Below are 8,245 nucleotides of genomic sequence, written 5' to 3' on the forward strand. Positions count from 1 at the left end.
GCGTCCAGTGATTAGATAAATAAATATATAAATATATAAATATATATACATATACAAGGAGGGCAAGTAAGGATTTGAACCTTGCACCTCCGAGTTAGGAGTCAATTGGCTTACCATTAAGCCATGCCATTTAGTTGAATTTATATTTCTATCATTGTAGTTTTACATGTAAATTCTCATACATGAGAGCTAAAATGAGTGACATGGTTATCATGCACCACATGTAATACACAAGCGCCAAATGGCAAACATGCATTTTATGCATGTCTTGTACCCTCACATGCATCATATGCATGAGAGCATCTATAAAAGAAGGAAGGGGGAGGAGAAAAAACACGTTTTTTTGGTTATGAAATTAAGAAGAAGAAATTCGTTATCAAATTGATGGTGTAACTTGTTTCTTAAATCCAAAGATAAAAGTTCAATCAATCTCTCTCAATCGTTTAATCTCAACTTCTCTCTTTCCCAATCTATCTTAAGTACTTTCTTGCCAAAGCTTGTACCGACTTTGAATCCTTCCGGTCCAGAACCCCGGCGGTTCCGCCTCACGATCTGCGCGTAGTGACGGATCTTCACGACATAATTAAGTGGTGAACCCGACGTGATAGAGGCGGTAGGAAGGATCAAGTCGAGATTAATACTTGGAGATGGCGTCCTCAAGCAACCAAGCGGGAGAGCTCGAAAGGATGATGCTAATCGTCGAGCAAATGATGAGATCTCGGGACAACGACGCGAGCGTGGAGAAGGCTGTCGATCGTGTCGTAGAGCTCGAGGGCCAATTCAATGGAAGGAACGTTACGAAGTTCCTTGATGCATATAGAAGGGAGATGAATTAGAGGGACGTGTCCGAGGCACGTCAAATCGCAAGCTTCAAGAGAGTTGTCGCCAACAACATCCAAAGACGCATCATCGAGCTTCAAGAAGGTAAGACAACATGGTCCGAGTTCGAGAAAACGATACTAGCGGAGTTCGTGACTAAAGACTCAACGAGGATGACTCGACATGCCCTGATGAAGTGGATAGAGAAGAAGAATAAGAAGATGAGCGTCTCGAGGGTGTATGACGAATTCGACCAGATGTTTAGTCGTCTCTCCAATACGGACCAAGTGTTGCTTGAAGAGGACAAGACTTTATACTTCTTGAAGGCCGTGGACATAAAGGATAGACGGGAGTTGGGGACTCTTCTCAAAGATGATACCCAAGCAAATGGGCTGGTAGCGGACTGGATCGAGGTGAAGCGGGCATGCAATAGGCTCGACAAGCGTCGCCAATGGGTTGATGACACCGACTTGACGGCATCGACTACCACGGAGAAAGCAAGACTGCCGAAAGTAGCTGAGCCGCCAAGACAAAGTAACGTGGAAGAAAAGAAGATTGATGACGACATCATTGAAGAGCTAGCGAAGAAGTTCGAGAAGGTCACGCTAGCCAACATGAATCGTCGGGGCCCTAAAGGAAAAGAACCCTTTAGATGCGTGTGGTGCGATAGCATGGACCACATGAGAAGGGATTGTGCGAGCCTTCGAGAGGTGATTCGACAAAATATCGTATACATAGAGGACAACATGATCTGCTCAAGCGAGACTAGAAGACCCCTACGGGTGAATTTCGGAAGAGGAGGAATGAAGAAATCTATGGAGGATGCCGATGCGACTCATGTGGATGCGATGCACTATGCTGCGTCAGCCGGAATAAGAGTTGGGAAAGACAAGACTGAAGCTGCTAGAGCGGGAGCAAAGTTTTGGACTTCCGTTCTCGAATATGAGAAGAAGGGAAAAGTCACATCGAACGAGGTAGAGCTTGCGGACCGAAGCGTGCAAAGCATAACCGGGTGGTCGGATCTGGTGGACGACAACACCATACTCGCAGAGGTGATGTGCGACAACCACGAGGTGTTCGTCGAAGAAAAGAGAAAGAGAATAGAAGAGCAAGGCCCATCAAAAAGACATGAAACAAGGAACGCGAAAAAGAAGGACGATGTGGAGACGAGTCGACCTTTACAAACGGAGGAACAAGAATCAAGCCGAAAAGGGGAGCTGAGCATACGAGTTGAAGAAACGGTTCGGCCCATGAAGGTTGGTGTCGAAGACCCCGCTCGGAGGACAAGGACTATACCTACCTATAAGCTAAGGTCAGACATAGAGCAGACGACGGACCTAAAGAAGATTCTCGAAGAATGAGTTCTTGATAGCCACGTAACTTTGTCCTTGAGGGAATTGCTTGGCATTACGAAGGAGTTCCATGACATGATCGTGGACCTTGTAAAGAGAAAGAGACAACAATCGGACGAGGAAGAAGAGAAGCCGCAAAAAGAAAAAACGAATGCCATAACGATGGCAAGAGACGAAATCGATGAAGATATGGTGGACAACCACTACACTCGACCTCATTGGGCACGAGCGACAACGGAGACGCCGGTGAAGATCGAGGAGAAGAAAGAGACCGTGGTAGCCTTGATCGACCACGGCCCGGAGATTAACCTCATGTCAACCGACTTCTACAAAAAAGGAAGGTGGCCAATCAATACAAACCACAGATGGAAGATTCGCGCGGCAACAAAGTCTACGGAGCACTTGTACGGAGCTTGTCCTAATATCAAAGTCACGATCGGGGATGTGGAGATGGATCAACACTTCTTCGTACAAGAATCGGCGTCGCATCCTGTCATCCTAGGGCAACCTTATATCACATCATCTCGGATGGAGACCAAAGTTTTCGATAATGGAGTAGCCTTCGCACGAATAAAGAGTCTTGACAACCAAAGATCTGTTCAATTCCTAACGGTGCGAGCCAATCATGAAAGGAATCAAGATAGTCTCGGAGGCGAATCCTCGGATTTTTAGAGCGGACTATTGAAGCATGGGGCACAAATAGTCCGAGTAATCACAAGACCCCACAAGAAAGAAGAGTGCGTGGATTGCGAGGAGAAGCAACATGTGTCACACCTAGTGGCGCATGTAAACTAGTACTACCCGACAAGAAGCACAAGCACCGGATACAAGAATTCGAGAAGATGCTGAAAGAAGAAAACATAATAGAAGAAGAAGAGTTCGTGACTCATATTATGGAAGAAGCCTCATTTAACGACACCATCGGTGAAATCGAGGACGTCCCCTTCGGTATTTCCGACCTGTCAATCGGTTCGTACAGGTCCCCCCGAGTAAGGATTCAAACCTTGCACCTCCGAGTTAGGAGTCAATTGGCTTACCATTAAGCCATGCCATTTAGTTGAATTTATATTTCTATCATTATAGTTTTACATGTAAATTCTCATACATGAGAGCTAAAATGAGTGACATGGTTATCATGCACCACATGTAATACACAAGCGCCAAATGGCAAACATGCATTTTATGCATGTCTTGTACCCTCACATGCATCATATGCATGAGAGCATCTATAAAAGAAGGAAGGGGGAGGAGAAATAACACGTTTTTTTGGTTATGAAATTAAGAAGAAGAAATTCGTTATCAAATTGATGGTGTAACTTGTTTCTTAAATCCAAAGATAAAAGTTCAATCAATCTCTCTCAATCATTTAATCTCAACTTCTCTCTTTCCCAATCTATCTTAAGTACTTTCTTGCCAAAGCTTGTACCGACTTTGAATCCTTCCGGTCCAGAACCCCGGCGGTTCCGCCTCACGATCCGCGCGTAGTGACGGATCTTCACGACACTGCTTCTGCCTAGTATGATTTCGGTAGGTTCTTCTCGTTCATCATTGCCCGTGCAACTTCTATTATGTGCCGGTTCTTCCGCTCAGCTACGCCGTTTTCGTGAGGTGTGTGACGACATGAGACTTCTCGTTGGATTCCTTCCTTTCGGAGATACGTTGTAAACGCATCCGAGAAATATTCTTTGCCTCCATCTGATCGAAGGCAGCGTACGTGCTGACTTGTAGTTTTTTCGACTTCGGCTTTGAACCTCTGGAAGTGTCCGAACACTTCGCTCTTCTGTCTCAACGGGTAGATCCAGATGTGTGTGGAGAAGTCGTCGATGAATGTGACGTAATATCGGCATCCGCCGAGTGTTGTTGTCTGGGCCGGTCCCCATACATCTGAATGTATGACATCCAGGATCCCTTTGCTTACATTCCGCTCTTTCGAGAATGGATGTTGGCGTTGCTTTCCGAACTGGAATGCTTCACATATGCCCATAAGCTCCTTCGCGGTAAAGTTCGGGAGTCCGATTACGACTCCTTTCAATTGCATGTGCTGAAGCTTCTGGAGATTGATGTGACCAATTCTCTTGTGCCACAAGTTTAAGTCGGTTTTGACTTTGATGGCCTTTGCAAACATGGCCGATTTTACCTCGTTCGATTCGAGGACAAACATACGGCCTTCACGACGGCCGTGAGCTACGACTCAATCGCCTCTTTCAATAAACCACCCATCATTGTTGAATCGTACTTGCATTCATTGTTCGACAATCTGGCCGACTGAGACTAGGTTTTTCGTGATGGTTGGAACATGCAATACGTTCTTGAGGTAGGTTTGTTTGCCGTCGTTTCCCAATGGGACGTTCCCGATATGCTATATTGGATGAGTCGTGTCATCGCCTATCTCGACATATCCGGGACATTCAGGTTTTCATAATTCCCGAAACCAATCTTCATGAGACGTCATGTGGTTGGATGCTCCCGAGTCAACAAACCATACATTCTTTGAGGGCGTGGTGTTTGTTTCACCTTGTGTCGCCATTGAGTGCGCTTTGTGCCTCATCATGAACATTTTGCTACGATCGTCGTAGTCGAAATTCGATACATAATTCGTGAACATTCCGCTACGATTGTCGTAGTCGGAATTCGATGTGTAGTTTGTGAGCTGTCGGCTGGTTGAGACCGACTCTCGCTTCTTCTTTTGGCACTCCTCTTCATAGTGACCAAGTTTTCCACAATATCCACATTTGATTGGGTTATCACGATTGTTTGGTCCGGCGTGATGAATCCCCCTTGTGCCGAACTCTCTGGGATTATTCTTGTACGCTTGCCATTGGTGGGAGTTATGCTCTTGGTTCCGCTGACCGTGATGGCCTTGTCCAAATCGACCTCTATTTCCACGGACGAAATTTCTTCTATCATCTGTCTAGGAGTTGAGCATCTAACCCTCTGGTGCGTTTCTACTTTGTCGGGCATGATTTTCCTCGACTAGCAATATTCACTGAAGATCGAAAAAGGTTGGAGGATTCTCTCTTGTGAGGACAGTAGACCTTATTGCGCTGAATCGATGTGCCAAGCCTCCGAGGCATATCTGCACCATTTCTTCATCATCATACATTGATCAACCCGAGGCCATCACACAACTCCTTGATCTTCAAGGCATAACTGCCGATTGACATTTCCATTTGTTGAATGCTATTCAACTCCTGACGAAGCTGGAGCTTGTGGGCAACCGTATTGGCTGCGAAGATCCTCTTGAGATTACCCCACGCTTCTTTCGGCATTTTCATCTCTGGAATATAGCTGAGCATGTGATCATGTATGCATGATGCAAGGCAATACAACTCACAGCTTGCAGCCTGCTCCCAACCGAGATAGTCGGCGTGTGTTGGGTTGGGATGTGTTTCGTGAGCTCCTTCAATATAGCTCCAGTATCCTTGTTCGACAAGGTATTGATGCATCTTGTACTCCCAAGATGCCAAGTTTGTCCTATCGAGCTTCTCCATAGGTAGAGCACTTCCCACCTGAGTATTCATGATGATTTCTTCTCTGTTTCTTGAACCGGTTCTGTTGATTGTTGGTATGTAGAACACCACAGTTGATTAGTCTTGATAAGAAAACCACACACCTTGATACTATGTAAAGAAAGGAGAGTGATTGTATGCAACAGTAGGACTGTGTGTGTGTGTATGAGCACTTTATGAGAAATAAAGAGAGAGAGAGAGAGTGTGTCTTAAGATGAGAAAACTACATATTACTTGCAATAGTAACAAAGTTACAAAAGGTTGGTTTAAATACCGACTAGACTAGGGCAAGGGCCCTTTCTACTATTTACAAAACTAGCATGGTATGTCCATGAGCTAGTGTGAAACCTATTTCTATGGGAAGTTGAGTTCGATTCTCAATAATCTGGTTACAACCCCAATGGTATGCTAACGACTTTTCTCTGGTTGGGCTTGTCGGCACGCTTCTCTCTAGGCCGGGGCAAACGTGGTTTGCACCCTTGATCGAGATGTCATCCCCTCTCTTAGAAAACTTCATCACTTTCATTGAGGAGCTTGAAGCATCATTTGGCAAGACAGACCAACGACGAATGACCAAGCCCTATGCGACCATTTCCGTTGCGGCCTCCGAAATGACGTCACGACCCGTCTCTTAAACTTCCTGGAGCCCACATCATTGTCTCAAGTAATCTCCCAAGCTGTCTAGTGTGACAACCGTCTCTTCGAACTTCGTCAAGAAGAACGGGGGACTCGCGGTTCTTAGGCTTATTCTTGCAACGCATAAATCACTAGGCCCTACTTGTCTCCTACGCCAACCTTACCATCACCCAGTGATAACCATACCACGATGGAGGTCGATTTCCATACCCCGATGGAGATCGACCATGCTCGGTTCCAACCACTAACTGAAGCCCAACGCCAACATCATCAGGACAATGGACTCTATCTCTATTGTGGCAACCCCGGCCATGTCATCCGCCACTGCCTGGTGCGGGGCCCGCGGCACCAATTCCATCGTGCATGTCTCGCGGAGGTTCCTTGACAATAGGAAAATGACCAAGTCCGGCTGTAGTAGGAGCCATGCCGTTGGACGCTTCCCGTTACTCACCTTCTCCATGATCTTACAAGTCCGTTCTGCCATTAGGAGGGTTTTCTTTGCAAGTAAGTCCTTGTTTGGTTCGACTTCAATAAATTCTCACGCCTTGCTCTACATCCATTAAAAACCCGTATTCAACACTCCCCTGTAATGGGTGTATACATCTGAAATCTATAATCCGAAATGAATGTACAATATAGATTGATACCGGATTTTTTGACAGAGCAACAACACCCTGGCTATCACTTTAAACAATTGGAGCCGAGCAGATTTCGGCTTGTCGAAATGTGCAGGCCCGCCGATTGAGCCATAAGGCCTCTTTCGCCGCATCGGATGCGGCTACGTATTCGGCCTGGGTCGTTGATGTGGTGGTGCCCTCCTGAAGTTTCGATTTCCATGAGATCGCTCTGTTGTCGAGTTTAAAACAATATCCGGTTGTCAATTTACGACTATTTATGGAACTTGCAAAGTCCGAGTCGGTGTATTTGACTACGCCTGAGATGTCGTTCGGGCCGTTTCAACCTTTTACAAAATGAGCTACTACTCATAACTAAGTTAGAAAGTCAATTTATATACTGACTAACTTACCGCAACTGCCCTTCTCACTATTTACATAAGTAGCCTAAGTGTAGTGTGTTCAAAAGAAGACAATGTGAATACGTCCGTTAAAAACCCGTATTCAACATGTCGGGTTCTCTCTTCGGGGGTGGTTATTGAAGCGTCACTATCCTGTTCGTGCTTCAAGTCGGGGCGCACAAGGAGGAACTCACGTTCTACCTCATCGCAACCCCCCAACATCCGATTGTGTTGGGGCTATCTTGGTTGGAGACACACAATCCAACGGTGGATTGGTGTAACCGCTCCATCACTTTTCCAGTAAGGCCAATTCCTGCTAGGTCATGACACTCTCTTGATTCCGTTGCGGTCGAGTCCGGTTTGGTTGCTACACTAGCCGTTGTGTTGGAGGATGTCACCATTCCTGTCAACAATTTACCTGTCTGATATAGTGACCTTTTCAACATCTTCGAAAAGCGGAATGCCGATCGGTTACCAACTCATCGCCCCTACGATTACCCAATCGAGCTCCAAGTTGGCGAGCATCCCGCATTCGGTCCTATCTATGGGTTATCTGAACCTGAACTTGAGGCTCTCCGCAGATATCTAGTTGAGAATCTTGCGAAGGGCTTCATTCAACCCTCCAAACCATCGGCCGTGGCACCAATCTTATTTGTCAAAGAGAAGGATGACTCCTTACGCTTATGTGTGGATTATCAGGGGGTCTTAGCAAAGTTACAATGCGTAATTGTTACCCCCTACCCTTAATTCCAACGCTCCTCGATCAACTCCGAACTGGGCATATCTTCTCCCAAATTCACCTTCGGGGCGCTTACAATTTGGCGCATCAAGCTTGGGGACTAGTGGAAAACGGCCTTTCGGACGCACTATGGACATTTCGAGGGATGTCACTGGCCGTTGTGTTGGGGGATGTC

Source organism: Azolla caroliniana, unplaced genomic scaffold (assembly GCF_043228905.1).
Source record: "Azolla caroliniana isolate FFs.n. ecotype wild unplaced genomic scaffold, voAzoCaro1.0.p SCAF_7, whole genome shotgun sequence".
Classification (NCBI taxonomy): Eukaryota; Viridiplantae; Streptophyta; class Polypodiopsida; order Salviniales; family Salviniaceae; genus Azolla; species Azolla caroliniana.